The sequence below is a fragment of the Mytilus californianus genome, unplaced genomic scaffold (genome assembly GCF_021869535.1).
Source record: "Mytilus californianus isolate M0D057914Y unplaced genomic scaffold, xbMytCali1.0.p SCAF_3, whole genome shotgun sequence".
NCBI classification, from domain to species: domain Eukaryota; kingdom Metazoa; phylum Mollusca; class Bivalvia; order Mytilida; family Mytilidae; genus Mytilus; species Mytilus californianus.
Window position 1 is genome coordinate 120,361,876 of NW_026262679.1, and position 27,887 is coordinate 120,389,762.

Genomic DNA, 27,887 nt, shown 5'->3' on the forward strand with positions numbered 1-27,887 from the left:
TATTTGTGAAACAATAAATATTTTAAAAGGGCGAATTCTGCATAGTGTAAATATTTATGTCGACTTTTGAAGCCCAAATTTTCTATTGCCTTAAATACGCAAATTTTTATTCGTTATTGCAAAAAAATGAACTTAAAATATCTGTCATTTTCTCCCTACCAGGTTTACCCCTATTACTTATTATGATGTGGACCGGTCATTGTTATTGAATCTAACGCAATTTGATTGGATTAAATTAGAATTAGTTTACCTTCAAACTGTTTATTTTTTTTCATACTTGTTACTAATTAAATCATAACGTGCATGAATGTGTACAGTAACTTAAATGACCTTCAAACTGGACACTGGACGAGTCCATATTATTTTTAATCAATGAAACTAAAGGTATGAAAGGTAAGAATTGCCACTTCATATATTTTCACAAAATTTTCAATGTATAGAGTAGATATATTATTTTTCAAAAGACTATTTCGGAGAAAAAAGAGAAAGTTTATTCCATTAAACAAGTAATTTTTCGAAGAGAAATGCCGAAATTCATTTTACGCAAGGATATGCCAGGTAAAATTATTGTTTATCTTAACAAAAAAACAGTTTTCAGTCTCATTATAATGTTATAACTACAATTAATCCCAAACAAAAGTAGTCAGTAAATAAAGTCAAAATATATCCGATCTGCCTATTTTTGGACATCAAAATTCAATACGATCGTTTTGAAGTCAATTTCGTCTACCTCACAAAATCTTTTTAGGCACTATAAAAGATAGAGGCTCTAAAGACTGGATTCTTTGTAAGAAAAGAAAATCAGAACTACACAGAAATATGTTCCAAGTTCTGTCTGAACTCCCTACCGGAGAAACCAAACACTATTATATACTACACTTGCCGTCAAGGTCCAAAAATGGTATTTACATTATAAGAAAATTTTATATGGGGCGAGAACGTATCTCAAATTAGCTGTGTATATACTATATGCGTCAATATCCCTAATGCTACTTAAATTGAGGAACTAAAACAAATTGCGCTAACAAAAAATCTCTGCAGTGATATTGGACATGTTTCAATTTTTAACAAGTGACTACGCTTTACCATTTGTACTGATTTGAAGAGCAGAGGACCATACAATAAAGATGTAAAAACTATAGAGTAATAAAACTTAAGCAAAGAACTAAATTTCCCAAGAACTTATTGTAAGAAGAGGGTTTATTTACCGCGAGAAGACGCATGACAAAGGGCTTTGCAGGTTATACTGAATTGCGGGGAAAAAATCTCACTTAGTACCCCGAAAATTAACCCCATTATGAAAATGTCTTAGCTTCGAAACAAGCCATCATATATATCCAAGTTTACAATATGGGCAGAGGAAATAAGGAAAAGGCTACCATTACCGCCTACCTGAAATGAATTGCGCATCATTATTTCATTTCAAAAGAATTAATATTTTTTTACCTTGAAATGGAACTTGTGATAATCTACAGACGCGTTGCCCAAGCATGAAATAGATAAATTTTCTGCTTACAAAAGGCTTTTTGAATTGAATGTGACCGTCTTCAGTCTGAAGACTGTGTTAGGAATAATACAAATGTTATCATTATTGGGATGATTTCTAGGTTATCTTCAATTTTTTGTTATTTATGTTCTACAGTTTTGCTTCTTAACAGAGGATGAAAAATTATATTTACTTTATCCAGAGAGTTATATTGACACATGTATAATAACCACTTACTATTGATCATCATCAAAACCTTCATACTTTTATGACATGTACAAAAAAAGATTTAAGTACTATGATATTATATCGTGACTATTTCTGTATTGGCCTTGTTAATGATACGAAGTTTGCAATCTTTGGAGTTTCTTATATTTTGGCCTCCAGCCTCACTGAAGAGACATTGATTGTCGAAAAGCGCATCTGGTGCAGTAAAATTGGTACGGTTAATGTTATTGCAGTGTTTACCATTTTTTTTTGTATTTTACAAAGACGTCAAATTTCATTGGATGGTTCAGAAATTAACTGTAGTGTAACAAACCACCGTATTTGAATATACACAATCAGACAACATGTGACAGAACGACGCATATATTTAGCGAGTGCACACCTCGAGTTTGGTCCATAACGGCGTTCGGTTTCAAGTGGTCTTATTTTGGATATTCGAACACGACGATAAGTTATATTTTTTTACTATATAGGAACAGAATATCAAAATCCTTGTATGAGTTACTAGCGTAAGCTGGATTCACTTTATGTATTATCGGTTTCATTGTAAGTATGAATATAAGTGTTGTGCATACTGCTGTCAAAATAGTGGCACATCGTTTGTTCGAGAAGATAAATGCACTTGTTTCAATAATTGTGAAGCGAGAAGTTTTTTGAATGCAACAGGACTATGATTTATTGTTGATATGTGACAAATTGTATCAATTAGTTTATAGTGTTAAGGCGCACATTTTTAGTGGGAAGTCTCAAGTAAGGGTCTGATAAAAGGCGAGAAAAGCATCGAGAGTGAACATAAACGAGTTATTTCACATGTGAGATTATCGGAATTCATCACAATAGGTAATTCATATAACTCACCTTCATCTATATTGTTATGATATTGTAACTATCATATTTATTTAGTTGGCCTAATTTGTTTTGTGTGGCCTATTATATATTTTTACATTGTGTACAAAATAATACACATTGTGTTACAACTATGCAGTTTAGAAATAACTGGAACAATCATTGATACTCATGGAATGATAAGAACTTTCTATTTCACTTACATAACGTTTCGAGAATGATCATAACAAAAGATGCGTAATTTAAACATCTACCGTTATCTAGAAGTTTCCGTTTGAATATATATATATGTGCAGACCCTAAAGTTAGACATAGACTCAGACATCGATAGACATAAACATTCTCAGCAGCTGGATTGACACTTTTATTAATTAACAACATCATATTAAATTGTGACCTATTGGATGTAATATTCTGTGGATTCCCGTTAAGATTTCCGGATAAAGAAAAGATAAAGATTGGACTCATATTTTGACAGTTAAGTTGACATTTCTATTTGTGTAATACTTCTTGTAAACTAGTGTATAATAAATCTTGTTAAATTTTATTATTGATTTGTGTCTTTTGTTGGCTACAATTAAAAGTCGATTTTTCTGGTTGTAACAATATAATAAATTATATAATACAATCAATATGGATACTGGTAATTACATGAATGAGGACAGGATATACAAAAAAGGTAAAATTGAAAATCTTTAAAATCAGATATATAAGGAAATTCTTTCATTTAAGGTGAGGCGTATTGTGCATCGGATACCACCCATTATTTACACAAATACTGACTGCATTTTTAATACATATAACACTTATCTAAGTAAATGACTCTATTTGTGAAAACATAAAGTACTATTCTAATGTTATATTTTTAAAACAATCAATTTCATTGGTCAATAGCCATCTAGGGCTTGTGTAAATTTCACGTTTCACTAGGTCGCAACCGCATCACAAATTCATATGCGTCGCACTTGTTTTATTTTGCATAACAATGGCTGACCTAAATACCTGTACGTTTGACAACACTGACTCAAATGACGACAACTCGCAGAATGAAGTATTTCTGTTAATTCCTTTATTGTTGCCTAGTTCTAACTTAGAAACGAGTTTATTAGAAGGGTTGGAAGAAGACGATACGGCAGAAAACAAAGAAAACCCAACAGTCAACAAAACAGCAGAAGACGCCGACAGATTGTCAACGGCAAATAGCCCAGCTAATCATAATCAGTCTACTAGTTCTCTCAACACAAATGATATGGAAGTTGAAAATTTGGTTGCAGCTGATGTTTCTTGTAGGTGTCAAACAAATTCAAGCAGACTAAAACCTGCACAGCTTTTCCCATAACACCTGTCTACTTCTCTGCAATCAATGTCCCATTTTTTTATGTTTGTCCTCTTTTAAATTTCATGTTGGTTAATAAGTGGAATAAATCCTTCCCTTTCTATATGTCTCATTTTACTGATGCAAGTCAAAATAAATATATATATACATATAAATTTGCAAATAATAAAAAAAAAACACTTCATTTTTACACATCTCATTAAGTGAAAAACACACAAATTTTAACTTATGAAGTAACATTTTGCATCATAAACTTGGCCAGTGAAAAAAGGTGTGAGACACAAAAAACACTATATTTTATAGCCCCTTTTTCATATTTTTTAATCCTAAAATCTGCCTTCAATTTTGGAGATAACTGTATTTTATTTTAAGCTTGGCCTTCGTAAAACGTAGATTTTACTGTCGCAAATTAAGTTTACCTAGCGTCGCGGAGCGGAGCTAGATAAACGGATATTTGCGACAGTAATATCAAGTTTTACGAAGGCCAAGCTTAAAATACAATACAGTTATCTCCATTCTAATGCCATATATTAAAATAAATTTCATTTAATAATGGTTTGGCTTAAAAATGCCATAAATTAAAAAGTCTGTGAAACTGTTGCATCGTCTTTAGCATCTAAACAAATTTGACGTCATATGTATACTCTGGATGCCAAACATAAACACTAGACGTATTTATACTTTTCGTACGCTTCAAAAAGAAGATTTTGAGGCTCAAAATGTGACTTTCTTGTTTATTTTTTGAGAAATTACATACCCCAAAAAATCGGAATTCAAAATGATGGCTTTCCTAGCTACGAACTGGTAGAACGTGGAATCTAACCCTTCAAAATATTTGTCAACGTCCAATGAAAATCGTTACAAACGAATTGCATTAGAATGGCATGTAGTATATGCATGAGAACTGAAAAAAATAAACTTAAATGTACAAAATCTGATAATTTTGTTTATTTCTTTTAAAAATTAAATACCAAATATTTTAAAAAATAGACAGCAAAACTAGTTTTGGACTGGTAGAACACCGAATCTAACCCCTCAAAAATATTTGATGGTGATTATTGACCAACTAAAATCGGCTTAACAAAGAAATAATTGAAAGCTGTATTATTACTTTTTTACGCTCCCAGCCATTTACCGTACATATAAAAAATGAAATTTCTTAGATATATTCTTTTGATAGTTTCAATATACATGCCTAGCAAACTGTAACCCAAATTCTTTAGACTGTGTAAAATCACGAAAGTCACACTGTCATTAAAGCGGTCCTCGGTAGTCTTTTGCAATATATTTTGATTGAATACCAAACTGGCACTTTGAGCCCTCCGTAAACATAGATCACAAGAATTGTACTCATATTTCTCTTATTAACTATTTATATGCATACTGATATGAAGATTGAAAGTTCAGGAAGGTCAAACTTACAATCGGTACGATTTGGGGGAAAAAATAACTGTTTCCGATATTTTTGCTGTGTATAGAAAACACAGAACAGTTTTTAAGCTAACAGTACTTTTTTTTACTTAGGAATCAGGTAAGGCTTCTAAACCATAAAAATTGTAAATCGAGAAACATTATGATTACTATGTTTTTCTGGTACCGACAGTATAAGCTCTGTCAATTGAGTTTCTGGCACCGGCAGCGTAAGCTCTGTCAATTGAGTTTCTGGTACCGACAGCATAAGCTCTGTAAATTGAGTTTCTGGTATCGACAGCATAAATAAAGGAAACAGTAAGCTCTGTCAATTGAGTTTCTGGTACCGACAGCATAAGCTCTGTCTATTGAGTGTCAGTACCAACAGCGTAAGCTCTGTCTATTGAGTTTCTGGTACCGACAGCATAAGCTCTGTCAATTAAGTTTCTGGTACCGACAGCATAAGTTCTGTCAATTGAGTGTCTGGTACCGACTGTGTAAGTTCTGTCTACTGAGTTTCTTATTACTCTTTTCAAATTAATAAAATCACCACTAATGTTCACCTCAAACAATCATGTACTTCATCTTCCTGGCAAGACTTTGCGTGGACACTTTAAAAAAAAATAAGACTGATAAAGGAAAGACAAATCCCGCTAAATTAGTTTTTTTTCAGTCCAGTTAGTTGGTATATCTTAGGTCATTATTGTCAATTATATTTGTTTTAAATAAGTTTCTGTGTCAACTAAATTAGTAAGTAAATTTTATTTTGAGTCGGCACATATGTTAAATCAACAATGAACTCATGGGATTATACATAAAGTCTTAAAGCATTGCAGAGTAAATTTACGCTACAATTTTGCTTGATTGACAAGGAAGTGTTGATGATTATTTTTATAACTATTATTTACGCCAAGATGTCCTAAATGTTATTTGAAATACTGCATAATTCATGCTTTTGCATGATATACTGTTAATTTGCTGAAAGATCCCTTTCAAAATTATTTAATACTAGCAATTCGCATAAACCATAATCTCGTGGTGTAAATTAGCTACATCAAATTAGGCTAATGCTTTCGTGGGATTATTTGATACATACAAACATCTTTGGTTAAAATTACAGCTACTGTAGGAAGTATTCTAAAAAACTGATGGCTGATTATGAATGAAAGGATTATATCATTGAGTTAACATCTTATACGGGGAAGTGCAACCATATGAAGGAATTGATGGACAAAAAAAACAATTCTATACAGTAGAGAACTGTGAACAATTCGGATAGACATTCAGTAGTGTTTTAAAGAGATAAAAAAAACTGACTAATCTTTTATACTTTCAGCCCAAACTCGCCAATTTTTTTTTAGAAAAGAATCAAAAAGAAGTCATACTTTTTGTTTGAACACAAAAAATAAGGAGAACGTGTTTTAAAATTGAGTACAAAAAATTAAAATACACACAGCAAGAATTGTTAGTTTTAGACAAAAATAAAATAAAAAAATTAGCCGTTTTGATATGAAACTAGAGGATGACCTGAATGAATTTGCCAGAACCCTCAGAATTAAAGAATACTTTGGTGACAAACCAAAGGACACCGAGGAAGACTCCGACAGTTCTGACTTGGAGGAAGAAATCAGAATTCCGGGCTTTAAAACGAAGATTCCTAAACCAAGCAAATCTGCTACATTTGAAGAAGTTATCGACAAAATCAAATCGGGTGTTGTTCGTCTAGCTAACAACAAGTACTCGTCGTTTTATAACACCTCTTCTGACAAAAAAACAGCAATATAATCGCTGAGAAACCGAGATGATATTGTGATAAAACCAGCAGATAAGGGAAGTGCCATTGTAATAATGGACAAAGCTAACTACATCGCGGCAGCAGAGCGTCAGCTCTCTGATGAGAGATTTTATAAGAAGCTTGACCATGACCCTACTTCCGAGTTTAGTTCCAAATTATAAATGCGTTACAAACCATGCACAATGACGGTCACATAGATGAGGATACAATCGGATATTTAAAACCAGAGAACGCCAAGCCTGGTTGATTGTATCTTCTACACAAGGTTAATAACCCTGGTAGACCCATTGTATCCGCAAACGGTCACCCGACTGAGAAAATCTCGGAATTCGGTGACTTCCGTTTAAGATCTCATGTAGAAAATTTTCCTTCTCACATTCAAGACACCACATTTAAGAACCACCTGCCAAATGTTTAGTCCAGCTGCTTACTCTGGTTCTGAAATGCAACAATTTCACCTTCAGTGGTGAACATTACCTTCAGATAAACGGGACAGCGATGGGGACGAAAATGGCACCGTCTTACGCCAATATGTTCAAGGGCAAATTAGAAAAACAAATCATTTAACATCTTTATATAAACCTCTCTCTTGGTTCCGTTTCATCGATGATGTTGACATGTAATGGATTGAATCCCATCAAAAACTGGATGATTTTATCAAACATGCAAACAACGCCAACCAGTCAATTAAGTTCACATATGAAATTATCGACTCTTCCGATATCTTTCTTGGACACAACTACATCTAAAAAAGGGCGGTGTCATATCAACAGACCTCTACTGTTAACCTACAGATAAACATCAGTACCTTTCTTCCCAAAGCTGTCATCCTAAACACTGTACAAAAAGTATCCCGTATAGACAAGCTCTCAGAGTAAAGCGGATTTGCTCCTATGAGGAGGCTGTCACTAAACGGTTGAACATAAAAAATAAAGGATACAACATATGCAGTTAAGTCTGCCTCATATCTTGACTTACATCTAGAAATTGAGAATGAGGGTCGATTGAAAACAAAACTTTATGACAAAAGAGATGATTTCCGCTTCCCAATTGTGAACTTTCCATTTTTATGTAGTAACATTCCAGCAGCGCCTGCATACGGAGTATATATCTCCCAGTTGATACGATATTCCAGTGATTGTATTTCCTATCATGATTTCCCTGATAGAGTGTTGCTGCTCACAAGGAAGCTATTAAGCCAAGAGTTTCAAGTGGTGAAGTTGTAATCATCCCTTCGTAAATTTTACGGACGCCATCACGAGTTGGTTGATTGTTACGGAATATCCGTTTCACAGATGATAGCGGATATGTTCCTGATGTCATAACTACAATCACGTCCCCTTTTCCTGAATGTGATCTACCGAATAAGACTTATTACCGGGTTTTTACTAACATGAATAACATGACGAGTGCCACAGGTGGAGCAGGATCTGCTTACCCTTCCGGAGCACATGTTTTTGGTGGGGTTCGTGTTGCTCAGTCTTTAGATTTCTGTGTTGTGTTTTGTGTACCATTGTTTGTCTGTTGGTCTTTTTCTTTTTTAGCCAAGGCGTTGTCAGTTTATTTTCGACTTATGAGTTTGAATGTCCTTTTGGTATCTTTCGCCCCTCTTTTACAAGAACTTCGCGGATTTTTGACAAAACGAGGTTATAAGAAATGGGACATAGATAAGGGGTTTGCGCGTGTTGACAATAACAGCCGCAATGACCTATTACAGTACAAAAACAAAAGAGGCGAGGCGAAATAGTTCCGTTTGTTTTAACATACAATCCCGACTTTACTAACCTTTCCCGTTTGATCCGTGCCAATTACCAGATTATTACAAAACACCAAACATTATCCAAGATTTTTCCCAAACCTCCTGTCTTAGCTTTTCGGAAATCAAAAATTATTTGTGAGAGCTAATGTCTCCTCTAATAAAAGCTCTTCAACTGCAGGATGGTGCAAGTCGCGTGGTAACAGACGATGTCTGACTTGCCAACAAATACTGAATACTCAAACATTTACTTGCCACACCACTGGGTCCGTATACACTATATATTGCAATGTAACTTGCAAAACTCAGAATGTTGTATACCTTCTTCGGTGTCGATGTGGCATGCAGCATTTTGGCGAGACAGAACAGCCATTCAACAAACGCATAAATGGTCATCGAAGTGACCTCCCCGTAAGTCGTCATTTGAGATCACCTTGGCACGCCCAAGCTGATCTCAAAAACTTTGCCATCACTATCATAGACCACAACGAGGGTTGGTCAAGGACCGACAGACTTGCTCGGGAAAGGTTTTGGATAAAAAAAGCTTAGGACAGTTTCCCCAGAGGGCATAAATGAAAATAAAATAGAATGTGTCACTCATTTTCCCTACCATCACTTATTTCCAGTAACTCAGGCTTCCGTTTTAGACTCTTACAGTTTTAAGAAATTTATACCTCCTCCCAAACATCCATATTGAAGAAATTTACCAGCGTATTGATTATTGATCATTTGTATAGCATTCAAGATTTTTATTTCAGTTTGACTACCACATGTCAAGATAAGATTCATTCACATCTTACTGATAAAGGATATTAGTTATCCGAAATATCTAAAATTTGTTCATGATTTTATTATTTTTTGGTGATGTTGTACCCTTTTAGACTTGTTATATATTATATTTTGTAGTGTACTATATCATAATTTTATGATCCATCGCCCCGTAAGATTTATCGTTGGCTCTTATTCAGTCATTTTATATATGTATATATATATAAACAAGTCTAAATTGAAAACAACGTTCAAACCTATAATTGTGTTGGATAAAAACCGTTATTTTATACGTGTGCATGCAAAACAAATTTCTTGTTAGAGGGGTCTAAATACAGCACAAACAACATTTTCCAAAAGACCAAAAAAGTGAAACAGTATATTTTAACAAAACGCATTTGACTAACAGGTCGAACAACAAATGTTCTTAAACCCTGCTGACTGCCATTGGCGATTGCCAAATAAACGGATCACCGATGTAATAAATGGATCTTAATTATAAATTTAATACTTAACAGAAAACAATAAACTTGCGGAAAAGATGATATACCGCAAACAAAAGGTGCAAAGGTTTTTGTACACCATATCCGGATTTCGACAATTAATGTCTCCTCAGTGATGCTAGGAATCGAAACGGTATTTGAAAAGCCATATACACTTTACCTCAGTTTAGGATAGACTCTTGAATTTTGAGGAGTCAAAATAGGATGAACGGATCATATAAACCCGAAGGCAAATATAATACAAGCCCAAACGAAAAATTATAAACAAGTCTAAATTGAAAACAACGTTCAAACCTATGATTGCGTTGGATAAAAACCGCAATTTTTATACGTGTGCATGCAAAACAAATTTCTTGTTAGAGGGGTCTAAATACAGCACAAACAACATTTTCCAAAAGACCAAAAAAGTGAAACAGTATATTTTAACAAAACGCATTTGACTAACACGTCGAACAACGAATGTTCTTAAACCCTGCTGACTGCCATTGGCGATTGCCAAATAAACGGATCACCGATGTAATAAATGGATCTTAATTATAAATTTAATACTTAACAGAAAACAATAAACTTGCGGAAAAGATGACATACCGCAAACAAAAGGTGCAAAGGTTTTTGTACACCATATCCGGATTTCGACAATTAATGTCTCCTCGGTGATGCTAGGAATCGAAACGGTATTTGGAAAGCCATATACAATTTACCTCAATTTAGGATAGACTCTTGAATTTTGAGGAGTCAAAATAGGATGAACGGATCATATAAACCCGAAGGCAAATATATATATATCATAAGCGCTATATATGTTACCATGATTATATTAAAAAGTGTCCAACATGTTCAACAGGCCTAGACTATCATTCATACTTTTGAAAAATTTTAGTTATGCTTTTTTGATTGAATACTTGAATTGCATAATTACATAACATAAAATAAGCAGGAGTTTTCATAATTTACAACAGGACAACAACAAAAACACATATAACTAACATTGTATTTTTAATGAGGTGTATCATAGAAATAAAAAATGTGGTATGAGTGCCAATGAGACAACTCTCCATCCAATTCACAATGTGTAAAAAGTAAACAATTATAGGTCAAAGTACGGCTTTCAACACGGCTCACACCGAACAGCAAGCTATAAAGGGCCTCAAAATGACTAGTGTAAAACAATTCAAAGAGGAAAACCAACGGTCTAATCTATATAAAAAACGAGAAACACGTATGAACCACATCAACAAACGACAACCACTTAACAACAGGCTCCTGACTTAGGACATGTGCAAACAAATGCAGCGGGTTTAAACATTTTAAAAGGCGCCTACCTTCACCCTAACCTGAAACAGGAGAGTAACATTACAACAGAGAGAGAGACACACTATAAAATATCAATCATACATACTTTACTGAAACATACTAGCAGTTTTTGATTTATATATAAAAAAAAAAGCAGATTAAGGTTTATTTCAACCTGATCGCAAACCAATAACAACATGTATTTCGGGGGAAAAACACGATCGTCCTTGTCTTGCTCTAAATTGCCTGGTGTCTAACCATTGTAAATGATCGAAAAGAAATAATCAAAGATCTTCTATCAACACACATTTTTGAAATAACGAAAAACAACGATTTTATCAAAATTGATCACTGCCAGGGTTCCTTGCCATGGACAGTCTCTTCTCCTCTTACCCTTTTTTCAAATCTTGATCAGAAGTTACAAAACGTACACAAAAATAAATTCTTTTGAATGAATCTTTTTTCTATAAGTGATTCATTTGTAAAATATATTAAACTAAATTAAAATGACAAATACATATATTTATAGTGAGAAAAGGTTTGCCACATCTCTGGAGTAGCAACTCTTAAATACATTTTATTTAACATATAATACCTGTATGACTTTATTTCAATAGTTGAAGTTTATTATATGAATGTCATGTAAAATACTGTATGTTGTATCAATTATATATGTTATGTGTACATGCCTCCCTGGGGACCTAATTTGGAAAATAAAACTTATCTTATCTTATCTTATCTTATCTTATAGACTAAATATGCAATTCAAATGAAATGCATCTAAGTGCATACATGTTCTGTATATCAACATCAGTTTACACATTATTTCAAAGAAGGCTGTGATTGGGAAAATTCAACCTCTCCAAAAAAAGTTTTGGGAGTGAACTAAGATGCTCTGGATGATAACTTTACTATTTATGCATGACAGTCCGGAATGCTAAGCATGTACTGATTTCATGTCATGGATGGATACCCCCAAAGGCGGATTATAGGGGTTCAGATGCCAGGGCCCCTATATTGGTCTACATATATGGTTAATGCATAGACTTTTTACATGTTCCACTCCAAACATTGCCTAGTTTGGGGTCCTGGGCCTCCTCCTACATCCACATCTGACCCCATATCCTTCTTTTCTATTATTCGTGGAATTTTACATCTGTGACGCAACGGCTTGCTAATTTGGTCTTAGTATCTGTTGCAATGTAGAAGTTGTGGCTTTGACTTTACAAGGCAGATTTAATAATGTCTCTAAATAACAAAGAAATGTGCACTTTATTTGATACCCTTTGTAGTTTCAATCTAAACATGAACGAGCAACAAAGAAAATAAAGTAGAACCAACGCATGCTAAACACTAAATGAAGAGAACTCAATTGATAGGAAGTGAGAAGATGTGTATTAGGAAAACATTAATTTTATTCAAAAATATAGTCAATTCATATGACATTTTCATAGGAAATTAACGTGAGAGCTCAATTCACATTAATTTCATGTGAATTTCAGATGAACCTTCATTTTCACGTGAAATTCACGTGAAATATGTATAAGCTCGATTCACATGAAATTCATATGAATTTTTTCACGTGTAGTCAACGAAAGCAACATGTGCCTTATTTTTCATTCCCTATTGTTAATTTTCCTTTTTTAGACGGCGATGTGCCTTTGGCTCCATCATACGGTGTTTATATATCCCAACTCGTTCGATATGCCCGTGTGTGTAGTGATGTCATAGATTTTAACGAACGTAATCAATGCATCACTGGTAAATTATTAAGTCAGGGATTTCGTTACCATAAATTACTTAAAACTTTTACTGAATTCTTTCATAGATACAAAGATTTGATTAGTAAATTTGGCTGTACCTGTAGAAAACTTATTAAAAATGGTATTTCACATCCTAAATTTTATGGTCATATTGTACTTAAAGCGCGGAAATCATTATGTGATCAGTGTAAACTCATCGAACCTTTAAACAAACTTATTAGTAAGGGTTATCGTACCAATGTTGTAATTAGATCTCTGAATATAGTTTACATTGGCACTAATATCGATTTTGTCATTAGCAAATTAAAACATAACTAAATTTGTATTTTCTTTTCAAACGGGATGTATAGAGACACACACACGTTCATTTTTATCTATAAAGAAGTCACTCCTAACTATCCTACTACCTGTCGATACATTTATTTTTGGCATTGCACAAGTCATGTCTTCTTTGACTGTTCATGACGTTAGAATACTAAATCCCTGGGATGTATTTTAGTTGATTTTAGTCTCTGATGCATGATTTTTTTATTATTAATTGTTTTGGCTTTTAACTAGCTGTCAGTAACTGCGAGTACTCTCAAATCGTACTTTCTTTTTAATTTGACCTGTTGATACTATTTGTAATGCTTTTTTGTTATTTAATGTTAACATGGATCTTGTCTATATACCAGCTTTGATTATTTGGTATTTAATTTACTACAAATTTTCTCTTCTTCGTACTATGAACATCAAAATTATTTCATTTTTCCTTAGATGGTGTTCTTGGACCTGTACAGGAAGTTTTATCTAGCACTAATTGTATATTTTTATTGTTGATATTCACCACATATGTACCAAGTGTTAGATTAGTTTTATTGACATTAAAGAAATTTCTTGGTATTCCTAAACGGAAGATTTTATACACACAGAAGAAGAAGTATACTTAACAACAAAATTGTTTTCATTTACCTGTGTATATTAATATGACGCAGGTTTCTTCAAAAGTGATGATTTCTTAAAATTGTTTAAAATTTCACAGTGATATCATACTTTAACTTTGTTTAAACCTGTTTATTTACTTTTGACTTTAATTATTTATCCCTTGTATTTTTTTTATTAACTGTGTATTTGCATTCAGGTGTCACAGGTCAAATTTATTCGTTCATTGTGTATTAATTTACGTTTTTTGATTGAGTTAAGCCTTCCAATTGATATTTAATAGTGTGTTTTTCTATGTTGTGATGTTATACTATTGTTTCAGAAAAGGGAGAAGGTTTGGTACCATTAAAACGTTTAATCCCGCTGCAAATGTTTGCACCTGTCCTAAGTCAGGAATCTGATTACAGTAGTTGTCGTCTGTTTATGTAGTTCATACGTGTTTCTCGTTTATATATAGATTAGACCGTTGGTTTTTCCGTTTGAATGGTTTTACACTAGTAATTTTTTTGGGCCCTTTATAGTCTGCTGTTCGGTGTGAGCCAATGCTCCGTGTTGAAGGCCGTACCTTGACCTATAATGGTTTACTTTTATAAATTGTAACATGGATGGAGAGTTGTCTCATTGGCACTCATACCACATCTTCCTATATCTACTTAGTATGAATTAAAGCAGAAATATTGCCTTGCAACAAGCTTAAACCACTTACGAACCCCTCAAATAGTTGTTGCAATGTTTTTTTAGGCACTCATACAACACGAGTAATCTGATTTAACATCCAACACAGACAAACGGACGGTCCTTTCTTACAAGGGGTTTACTGTCTGATCAAGAGAAGTCGATAAGGCCCTAGTTCTATAACCCAACCAACTCTTGCTAACGTGCTAACGATGTCGACGTGTTAAAAATATATATTAGTACATTTTGAACCCACAAAAATATATATACCGCCTCGGTGGTCTCGTGGTAGCGTCTTCGCCTCGAGAATGGGAGGTCGTAGGTTCGAAATCCGACCGGGTCGAAGCAAAGACTTTCAAATTCGTATTTTCTGTTTTCCCGCTAAGCACGCGGCATTAAGGACTACAAGCAAAGAGTGGTCGGCTCGGAGCTACCGTATCCACTTCCATATCCTTTCCAGGAGGTGCTTACAGCGCTACAGATGGCAAACAGTACGCAAATTGCGATCTTCATTCTGCAGTAGACAAAATCTTTATAAATCAGTTTATTCGGTTTAAGATCGTGTTATGGTTCTATATAGACAATTGCCTATAGTTTGACCAAGCGTGTGCCATTCGATTTAAGATCGTGTAAGGGTTCTGTATACACTATTGAATATAGGTGGATCGTGTGTGTGCCATTCAGTTAGAATGGTGTAAGGGTTCACTATTGACTTTAGTTTGGTCGTGCGTGTGCCATTTGGTTAAAAATGGTGTAAAGGCTCTGTATACACTATTGATTTTAGTTTGATCATGTGTGTGCCATTTTGTAAAATATTGTGTAAGGGTTCGGTATACACTGTTGACTATAGTATCATTTTGCCTGTGCCATTTGGTTAAAAATCATATGAGGGTTCTGTATACGCTATTGACTTTTGTTTGATCATGCGTTTTCCAATTAGCAGCTATGTTCATCAAAATATTCTTACGAGTAAAATTTGATCGTGAATAAGATTAAAATAATCATGACCTAAATGGGATCGTAGAATGTTTTTTTTCCGTATTCAAAAAAGGCCACAAACCTTTGCGAATTTAATATCACTACAAACCATTAAAAGTCTGAAATGGCCTATAATTGTACTCGACTGTACTGATTTTTACTCGAACAATCTGAATTGGTCTGAATTTTACTTGATATAAATCGACCCCAATCTTAACCATACTCGACTGTACTGATTTGTACTTGACCCTTATCTCTGCCATTGAGAAAAGTCTGAACTATTACTCGACCAAAGGTCTGAACAATACTCGACCAGTCTGAACCATACTTGTCCAAATAACCTCTACTTTTTTAAAATTTTTAACTGTTTATATAACTATCTTTTTAACTGACATGACTACAGCCACATTAAAGAAAAGATATGTTTACAGATTTATACATCCTTACATAATAATCACATTTATCAAATCTAGATAGTCAAATTATCTAATTTTTAAGGTTTTTGTTTGGTAAAAAAAAGATTGAAAAACACACCTCTACTGAGGGTAATAAAACCTTATAAAGGTGCTATTTGTTTGCCATGAGGTTTTTTTAACAAAAGTTAATCATGGTTAATTCACCTAAATTCTTAAATAAGAATGACATTAGGTTTCATGGTTACATTCAATAGATATATAACTATCTTTTTCAACTTACCTGACAACAGCCAAAAATCATCTTCGCTAGCCAAGGGTTACGATCCACTTCCCTCCTCTTCACCCTTGGCGGATTGAGATAGAATTTCGGAGACACAAGGTAACGATTTTCATTGGTTGCAGTCGAAACTCGATGCATTCAATCAAAAAGCGCCTATGACATGATTACGTGTAAATGTAGAAAGTGTATGTAAACAATTGCCATGTGCTTATTGTGAAACAAGTCTTTACATCGCTAAACATACGACTATATTAAGTGACAATTTGAATGTTTTTAATCAACTAATATAAGTTCCTGTGTATGTTTCTTGCACAAATGCATGAATGTCAAGTATATTTTCGTTTCCTGCTTTACCAAGTGTATAGAATCTAGACGCTACCGTGTTTTTACCTCCAAATTGAAGAGTTCAAGTGCTACCATTGGTCAAGAATAATGTATTCGGAATGGGCGTGACTTTAATCTACCGATAGATGGCGCAACATTGTTATCACAAATGTTGGCTTAATCTGCCAAGGGTGAAGAGGAGGGAAGTGGATCGTCACCCTTGGCTAGCGAAGATGGCCAAAAATATCCCTGAAATTGTTTAACCTTATATCAGAAATTTATCTCTTCATATTATAATTTGGCATATATATATGTATGAAAAAGGGATACAAAAAATTAAGAAATGATTAAAATTGTTCTTCTGATCAGGGGTAAACTATAAAGTAATACCTTCTGCTTGGGGAAAACTTATTAAATATAGCGCACCTGGTAAGTGTGTAATGAATTTTAAACAACATCCTGTAAAACTTAAATCACAAGGACTTTTGAATTCACTAGAAAAACAATACATGAGTTTAAAGAAAAATAGAATATTATTTTTACCTGTAAAACACACCTATACTGAGGTAAATTAAACCTTATTTAGGTACTTCTTGTATGCCATGTCTTTAATTTTGACAAAATTTAATTAACCAACCTAAATTTTTATTGAAGCTTTGGAAGACAATTTCTTTTATAAAAGGTTTTCAAGGATTCTATAATATTAGATTCTTAGTATTACAAATCAAGAGTGTCAGTTTTTAAATTTATTAAGTTGCTGTATATACAAAAAATGTTAACTGTGTTATACACTAAACTGGACTGACACCATAAATTTAGAATGTAGGACAGAAAGTCAAAGGACAAAAAGTCACAGACAAAAAGTCATAGTACAAAAGTTCACAATTCTGTTCAAGATTATTTTTCTTTAAAAAAAAAAAACCTTATTTTTGTATTTATCTTGAACTATTATAATGTATAAAGCAATTTTGTAAACAAAATGTATTCTAAAAAAATCAATAATGATCAAATAATTGTTAAGAAAACAATTTGTCAAAGTTGCTTGGTACTTTTAAAATGGCTTCATGGTGCCAAGAAATATATCCTTAGCATGATTTAAATTTGATAAATCTTTATTTATCAACACTTATGAACAATTTCCTTAACTGAAACATTAATAAATGTAATAAAAAGCAATTACTTCAAGATCTTTCTCTTATATATTCAAACAATCTATTATAAATTATAAACAAATTATTTGTGACTTTCGTCCTGTGACTTTTTGTTCTATCAAATTTATGACTTTCTGTCCGTTAACCTAAATTTTTACCAGGCTTAAGATAGTGTTAAAAATTTTCCAGTAACCATAAAATATTTCTGAAACATTCAAAAGGTTTTGAATAAGATTTAAGAAATTTGAATAATAGTAGGAAGTTGTAGTATTTTATATGTTATATTAAATACATTTTGGATTTCAAATTGTTGTTCAAATTTCTAAGCCATGGGAAATGACTAAAAACTAGTTCATAAATTGATGAAATACAATAGATAGATACAGTAATAGGTCTAGGTTGGTTAAGACTTGGTCGAGTATGGTTCAGACTAGGTCGAGTATGGTTCAGTCTAGGTCGAGAATGGTTCAGACTTGGTCGAGCATGGTTCAGACTTGGTCGAGCATGATTAAGACACTTATAAAATGGTTAAGTACTGGTCGAGAACAAGTTCAGACTGTTAAGTATGGTTCAGACTAAAGTCGAGTAATATCATGTAAATTTCAGACCAATTCAGACTGGACGAGTAAAAATCAGTACAGTCGAGTACAGATATAGGCCATTTCAAACTTTTACTGGTTTGTAGTGTATTTATATTAATCCTTTTCCCATGTAAAACATACAGTTTTCTTTCTCTGGTTGTGAATTTAAATTTATTACTAAGACAAATAGATATGCGCCGTTTTATATTATTCCACAAAATAAATATCGGTTTCAACTTTTTCTGATTTATTACAGAATATTTAATTTTCTCAATTTGAATGGAATTACTCCATTGGCGGTTAGTTTCTCAATATTATTGGGATATATGAAAGCAACTTCGTTATATATATAGATAAAATAATAGTCAAAACGCTAAGGTGTTCTTTCTAAGTAAGGCAAATATAGCTTATTTAAATCAAAGTTAATAAACTATATTGAGTATAAATGGATTAACAAAAATATCAAATGTACAGGTAATTTGAATCTATCGGATATCTTCCTAATTCTGAAAAACAATTTGAAGTAAAATGTTTTCAATTGTAGCGGACATTTACAAAATAGCACATGTACGAATAATAATATATCCTACGGTTGATAGCCCAAGACATCTGAACCACACAGTCATATAAGAAAAACCATTGCTATTCAATACGTTGTTAGGACTTCTGCACCATACAGGGATATATGTAAAGACTTCTAGCTGTCGTTTGTTTTTTTTTATTGTTGGGTTTCTGTCTTATTGATATTTACATCGGATCTCTTTTTATTCATATTTATCAAATGAATCAAGCTTGTATTTAGCAGAAACAAATCTTTATCTTTTTCTACACTTTATACATTGTATATATTCATGTTCTTTCAAACATTTTCAAGTTTTTTAAAAGGACCTGGTCCACTTCTCACAAATAATATACAATAGTGATACTTCAAAGTTTTGGTCTTCTTAATCTTACTTTTATTCTAGCAAAATTTGGAATGTTAGAAACTGTTCTACTTGAAACTATTTATACGTTGTTTTACTCTTGGTAATTTTTAATTGCCACTTTAGGAGTTCTCCTAAAAGTAATCAAAACATATCGCAATTGTGATTTTTTCATCTTAAGATAACATAACCGTGTCATCTGCATATTTAAAAATCAAATAAACATCATTGTGAGTTCCTTTTCTAAGTCGAAAGAAAGGGACTTCGACCCAGCAATATTTGTTTGTGTTCCAACAGTACTGAAAGTAATTTAAAAGACACTTAAATGGTTAAATATACCATTTTGTCATTCGATTGGAACATAGTCTTTAATACATGAAATAATAAAGTTACTAGTCCTTTGTTTTATTAGAATCTTCTATCTAGTTTGTGTAAATAAGAGGATCTTTTCATTTCTAAAGTAAAATAGGGGTTAAAACAAAAGAAAAAAAAAAGACATTTGAAATAAAATATGAGAAGATAGCTCTTACAAAATTCTTGTAGAAAACTGTTGCTATAATAAAATATATAAAGTTTACTGAACATTCCTTTATAAAATTAAGTTATCTGAGTTATGATCGTCTCTTATAAGGCCAAATTACAAATATTGAATCAATCAAAAAGTATTCTGTGTTCTAAAAAAATTGCTTCTTACACAAAAAATAAAGGCCAATTGCTTTTTGCTTTTTTACGATTTCATGAGGCAGAGGGCCACCCATACTACCTTAAAACATCACTGACGACTGACTTCTTTTGAATATCTTCGTAATAAGGACTCGTAAAAGAGTAGTTATTTGCCATTTTATTATGAATAAAAACAACTGGTATGTTTTACCGTATTGTTTCATTGAAATATACTCAGCATCTGCATTCATATTTACTATAAAAAAAAAAAAAAACGACCCAAAACCACACAGAGAAGAGCTTCTGTTAATTGTAGTTTTTACCAAATAAACTTCAGTTTCCAGGTTTTAATGTGTTTAACAACAAATATGTTCTTTTTAATGCGCGTGTTTGAAAGAACTGAAGCTTGTTATTTATCAATTGTACGTTAGGATTTTATCATTAGGATTTTATCATTGGAAAAAAGAATAGTTTTCAAGTTCTTTAGAATTGTAATAATAGTATCTTACCAAATATCAAGAACGAAAAACGCAAAGATTCCTCTGTTTCAAAGGTCAAAGAAAAGTTAAGTACTCGGGCGCGTAGCTACGTTTATGTTAAAACGCCTGGGCGTACACTACTCAGTTTTCTGTTGTTTTAAGCAATTCATTATCTGCTGAGATACGATATGTGGTTTGCATTTTAGTCAACACTGCGACATTTATGTCGCGAAAAAGAAATTTAGCGACCTAGATTCCGTCGGCGTCGTCAACATTAAGGTTCAGTCTGTGGTGAAAGTGTTTTTTAAACATCAATTACTTTATCAAACCTTCATGGAATTTTACGGAAGTTGGACAGAAGCTTTTTATGGCCAAATTATAGACAGTATTCAAAGGGAAATTTTGAAAATATTTCTCTTTATTTTACTGATAAAAGGCGTCAGCTTGCCCCTTAACATTATTGTTTAGGGGCCAGCTGTAGCCCGTCTCCGGGTGCGGGATTTTCTCGCTGCGTTGAAGACCCATTGGTGGCCTTGTGCTGTTTTCTGCTCTTTAATCGGGATGTTGTCTCTTTGACACATTTCCCGTTTCCATTTTCAATTCTATTCGCTTTTTCCCGTTGATATTTAGATACAGTCTGAGGTTAAAGTTTTTCAGACATCAATAACCCTGTCAAACCTTCATGAAATTTTGAAGTTGGACACAAGCTTTTTTATGATCAAAAGTCACTATCCAGAGCATAATGAAAATGTATTTTTAATTTTTCCGTACTTTCTGAAATTTTTTTTGTTTTGTAAAACTTGGAAATAAGCTAACCTTCAAGATCAAGAAAATGCATCTAAAAGATTTTTTTCTTAAATCCTGCATTTGACTGATAAATGGATTCATTTTTCACAGTCAACATTACAATTTTACACTGACATCAGCAATCCCAGGCTAGACACAGGATTCCACGGACCTCTTTTACGAATTTTTATATTCTACCTAACCATTTAGGAAAATTAATTATTTCATGTGTTAATTAACGGAATTTGCGCATAAAAATGGGAGAAATTTAGATGAAGTCCAAATAATTGATAGAATGATAACATTGAAATGGAGACTTGATTTTTTACTATCTCTAATTTTTTTTATTTTTTGTCGATCGACTGATTGTTTTACCCCACATCTCATTTTTAACATATTTTACAGTAACTGGTATGGAAATTTTTCTCTCTAAGACCACTGATGAATAGATTATAAATTAGCACATTAAATAAATTAAACATAAAAATAAACAAATTATACTCTAAAGTATATTGCTATTGATGATTGTTTTTATGACAGAAATGTTATCTCTTTCTCGATTATGCGTGAGCTTCCGGGTTCTTTGCCCACCTCGAACGTCCTACCAGGAGATATTCTACCCTGTACAAGCTGAGGGACTACAGGCCCCTCACCGAGGTTCGGGCGTACACTTAAAAATGGCCTAACTACGCCACTGGTACTAGAAGGAGATACGATAGTTGTAAAGAATAACTTAAGTTGCCAATAATAGACTATAGAGTCAATTCAAAACTGAGAGAAAATATAAAGACTTACTTGATCAGCTTGTGTACAGTGGTCCAGTGAGGTGTTGAACGTCTTATTCTAGAAGCCTTATATATTTCTCATTAAGTAATAAAATAAGATGCACTGTACAATTATCTTTATATTGTACGACTTTGCCCCCAGCAGAGCTATAGAAAAACAGTACATTAACGGGTGTTACACGGACACTTTTTAGATGATACACGGACACTTTTTAGTTAGAATATAGCAAAGTGCTCTCGACCAATGAAATTGTAGGATTTAATGCCTCTTAATTGTGAAGAATGAATGTAAATCATGTTCTTAGTAAGGGATTATCCTATTATTTGGGTCTATTTACAGTTCAAAACAAAGAGTTTCTATAAATGAGTTACAACTGCCCCGAAGCACATTTACCAGCATGATCAGATTGAAAGGATTTATCACACAGTGATTGAAATTGACTAAAAGTTGAATTGTGAAACAAACAACAAACTTAAAATAAGTTGAAGTTTACTGGTGCAGTAAAATTGGTACCGTGAATGTAATAATGATAATATTAATAACCTCAAATTACTAAGAAATTAAACAATATCAAAGCAATACAAAACAAGAAAAAAAAAAGTTTAGAATAAAAATTAACCTAAATCTTTAGCTTTCCAAAACTTTGATTACTGGATCAGCTGTCGGGAAGATTAGTTATTTCCAATAGTCCGATAAAATAAAAAAAAAAAAAAGGAATTTAAGTTTTGAACAAATTAAAAACTTTTAAAGGCATTTTATTTGAACATTTCCCTGACATAATGAAATAGTATTTGATGTAAAAAGCCGGACCAAAATATTGGCTGTGAAATAAAATTTAGTTGTAACTCAAATGTATTAATTGATTTAAACTGTAAATAATAAAAAAAAGGATAATTCCTCACTAAAATATTACATGATTTACATTCATACTCACAATCAGTAAATATATACAATTCCAACATTTTCTTTGTACTGTTGTGTCAACTTATATCTAGAACGCATTTTTGTTAAAAATATTTCCCAAATGATAAGAAAGTCCTTACATCACTACAACTAATCCATAAATGACATGCCGAAAAAGGAAGTCATGCATCAATTATAAACATTGCACTGACAAAGAAACTAATTCTTGAATAAAACCAATCAAGAGATCATTTAAGCCTTGAGCACTTTACAATATTCTAAGTTTGTAAGAGAATGATAATCCCTTACTTCATGATAAGTACTTGCTAACGCTCGTACTTACAGCAGATTTCATTGAGTGTGTAGGGAAAGGTAGAATCCTTGGTTAGCTTGCTTGTTAGCTGAACCGTGAAGCCATTATTAGGAAAGGTATACTACCCTCCTTTCGAAGTAGTCTAGTCTTACAGACAGATAAATTGGTTATCTGTCGGACTAGTCTACTCTTAAAGGAGGGTAGTTTACCTAACCTAAAAATGACTTCACGGTTCAGCTAACAAGCAAGCTAACCAAGGATTCTACCTTTCCGTACACACTCAATGAAATCGGCTGTAATCATGAAGAAAGGGATTATCATTCTCTTACATATACATATAATTTTGTTTCTAACATTGATCACTTAATCATTTAGAATATAGCAAAGTACTCTCGACCAATGAAATTGTAGAATTAGATGCCTCTTAATTGTGAAGAATGAATGTAAATCATGTTCTTAGTAAGGGATTATCCTATTAGTTGGGTCTATTTACAGTTCAAAACAAAGAGTTTCTATAAATGAGTTACAACTGCCCCGAAGCACATTTATCAGATTGAAAGGATTTATCTGGACAATGCTGAAAGTAGAGAAATGCTGGTACAGACGTTTATATTTCAATAAAAAAGACAGGAAATATATACAAAACAAAATCAAATCTAATCAAAAGAAAAAATCCCTATCAACTCACCAATGCACGATTGATCCTATAAATAAAAAGTGTCCGTGTAATACATGTTCAAATAGGCAACAAATCTTGAAGAAAATCATTCAACTTATGTCACCAATTTTGGACGGTAAAATATAAGCTGCGATTGGATCATATTGTGACACGTGTTTTATCCTGATCAACACTATTAGAGACATATAAAAACCTATAACCATGAATTTTTTTTAAAAACTCCAAAATATATGCCTATATATATCTAATAACAAGACAAACTCCATTTTTTCATAACATTTCATTCACAAATGAAATAGGAAATTCATTCTTTTTATACATTTATATTGTTATTGAATTCATATATATTGAATTCATATATTTGGGAGCAAACGTACGATTTTTATTATTTTTTAAGGGGGAATGGGGGAATGGAATAGCACATCCTGCATTTGTGTCCGTACTAAGTCAGGCAATCTGAACCAAGTTCGTTGTTGTTTGTATGTCCGTCCTAAATCAGCCTATCTGGACCAAGTTCGTTGATGTTTGTATGCCAGTACTAAATCAGGCTATCTGAACCATGTTCGTTGGTGTTTGTGTGTCCGTACTAAGTCAAACTATATGAACCGTGTTCGTTGGTGTTTGTGTGGCCGAACTAAGTCAGACTATATGAACCATGTTCGTTGGTGTTTGTATGCCCGTAATAAGTCAGGCTATCTGACCCGTGGTTGTATGCCCGAACTAAGTCAGGCTATCTTAACCATGTTCTTTAGTGTTTGTGTGTCCGTACTAAGTCAGGCTATCTGAACCATGTTCCTTTGGTGTTTGTGTGTCTGTACTAAGTCAGGCTATCTGAGCTACGTTCGTTGGTGTTTGTATGCCTATACTTAGTCAGGCTATCTGAACCACGTTCGTTGGTGTTTGTATGCCTATACTTAGTCAGGCTATCTGAACCATGTTCGTTGGTGTTTGTGTGTCCGTACTTAGTCAGGCTATCTGAACCATGTTCCTTTGGTGTTTGTGTGTCCGTACTAAATCAGGCTATCTGAACAATGTTCGTTGGTGTTTGTGTGGCCGTACTAAGTCAGACTATTGGAACCATGTTCGTTGGTGTTTGTGTGTCCGTACTAAGTCAGGCTATCTGAACCATGTTCGTTGGTGTTTGTGTGTCCGTACTAAGTCAGACTATATGAACCAAGTTCGTTGGTGTTTGTGTTGCCGTACTAAGTCAAGACTATATGAACCAAGTTCGTTGGTGTTTGTGTTGCTGTACTAAGTCAAGACTATATGAACCATGTTCGTTGGTATTTGTGTTGCCGTACTAAGTCAAGACTATATGAACCATGTTCGTTGGTGTTTGTATGTCCGTACTACGAAAATGGAATAAGTCTATCTCACGGATTTTTTTGCATGCATCTAGAGCATGATCATGAGTAACCCAAAATGAAAATTGAAAAAAATTATATATGTGTAACTGTTATACTTTCTGGAGTTTAGCAAATTAAAGTTTCGTTAAAAAAAGTAAAATGTAAAGAATATACGCAAATAAATACCGTCAAAATATTTCATCAATTGATTTAAATTATTATTTTTCGGAATCTTTTTCTATGAATTCTCTTTAAATGTCAATGCCACTGGTTTTTATTTCAATTTTGATTGATAAGCAGTTATTTGTATGCATGGTTGAATCTTCTACATCCCGTAAAAGGCAGACGTCGTGTATTTATTGTGCATCGAAATCCTATTTTCGATGTTATAAATATATCAGACACACTTGAATGATTTATAAATCAAAGTTAGGTGATCTCTTATACGTTTTATATTCAACGAAATGGAACATTTATTTTTTAAAGAAAAAAATCGTCGGACAAATTTCAGAGAAAAGGGCATTTGAATTTGTAGATATTCAATTTGCTATATCTCGGAAGATTAAAAATAGAATATTTTTTTCTGATATTTTGATGCACTTCTACATGTTCTTTTTGGTTGTAAAATTTGAAAATCCGTCATTTACGTACCTTCTACTTTAAAATAATACGTTTATTACTTGTATGTGTTTGAGAATATGCCCACACTGTAGGATCATAGAAATGATGCATGGGCAGTGTAAGGTGCGAGTGCATTGCTTTTAGGAATCTTCAAAATAATAAAATTATTTATTAAATTTAATTCCTCCGAAGAGCTAATCAGGACTTGCTTTCATCAGGATCGCTAAAAACCTAGAATTTGAAAGTCAAGGATGATTTAACTCTTATAGAGCTATATGACCAATAGGGAACTTAATGTTAAAGACAAAACCATCTAAATTAAAAAGTGTTTTAGACACGAGACAATTAAGAGCATGACATATTTGGTAAACATGATGATTTTTATCATTAATGATGATGATGATATTAGTAATTTTCTTTATTTCAACCAGATAACATAGTTAGTCCAAAGACTAGTGTACAATAAGGTCCGGCATTGTATACATATATTACCATGATTACAACATAACAGTGGATATTCAATAATAAAAATACTAATACAAATATTCAACTATTATACTGTTATTAGAGCAACATTTTCTTCAATAATATATTTTTTTTTCTTCGAAAGATTCAATTGCATAACATTAATTAATACTGATGATTATGATTGAAATGATATTGGGGACTAATGACCTTGTCAAAATTAATAATTCAAATGTCAGGTTATCTTGACCACGTGTTGTTTGTTGTTGTTTGTCTTTGTTTGTACGTCTTCTTTATTTCGGAAAACTCTGGTGTTTGTAGTTGTTTTTCTTTTAGAATTCCTATTACATTTTTCTATTTTGGAGGAAAATCAGAAGAATAACCTTGCTTTTACACAGAAGAAAGATATCAGTGTTTTTATTGGCTTTTCAACGGAATTAGTAATATATTAGTATACGGTTTTTGAATTCAGAGTGGATTAAAACTCCTCATTTGCAATATCAGTCTTGACAAATGCGCTGCTTCTTTGCTTTTTTTGTTTTATTGCTGTGCATGTACTGATTTTGAGTCATGGATGGATACCCCATATCCTTTGCTTCTCTATCAAATGTATTTGTTAATAATCTTAGATCAGCCTTTAAAATATGTCAAAAACAAAATCAAACATGATTGGGTGTCCATGTTTCAAACGCTTAAAGAAAAGTTAGACCAATTGTAAAGCGCTAGTCAATCTCAAACCTTCAAGGTTTTCTCAGTCAACCTTGATAAAGTGTCTAGTTTTTGGTTCATCTGGCTCGCACTTTCCTTATTTTCTGGCATACATGACTGTGAGAAACAAGACTTGCAATATTTGTGACTATGGTATGCTATGTTGTCACTTAGACAATCTTTGAAAAAAAAATTATGAAAATGGAGTGTTTGCTATATAAGTGCCAAATACTTTTTACTTGGGAAACTAAATGTTAATTGGCCTAATGTCTTAAGGTCAGTAAATAGTAAAGCATGATAACATATTCAGAATGGGTTTTGTCTAATATCTTACACTGCATGGTGGTAATGCAGTACTTTTAAGAAGCTCGTCTTAAACCAACATATCTTCAACTCTTCTATGACTTAAAATAACTCAACTGCAGTAAAGCTCTACCAAATAATAATGTTGGAAATGACTTTATTTTGATTTTATTGTTAAAAGTCTATTTTATGTATAGTCATGATGATGGTTGTATGTACATGACAAACGACAATACTGTCCACGATTATATTGAAAATTGTGAATCTTTGTACCAAACGGCATACATGGAACAAATGAGCCATGATAGATTGGACCGGACTTTTGATAAGAATAAAATTCCGTTACTAATTATGTAAAAAAATATATGATGGAGTCCAATGACACTACATGTTCTGAATAAA

The 27,887-nt window shown here is 32.8% G+C and overlaps 1 protein-coding gene across 1 annotated transcript in view; it reads left to right on the forward strand.

Moving 5' to 3' along the window:
• The window catches only part of LOC127735977 (MMS19 nucleotide excision repair protein homolog), a 168,239-nt gene that overhangs the window by 100,734 nt on the left and 39,618 nt on the right, over positions 1-27,887 (forward strand). The window lies entirely within an intron of this gene.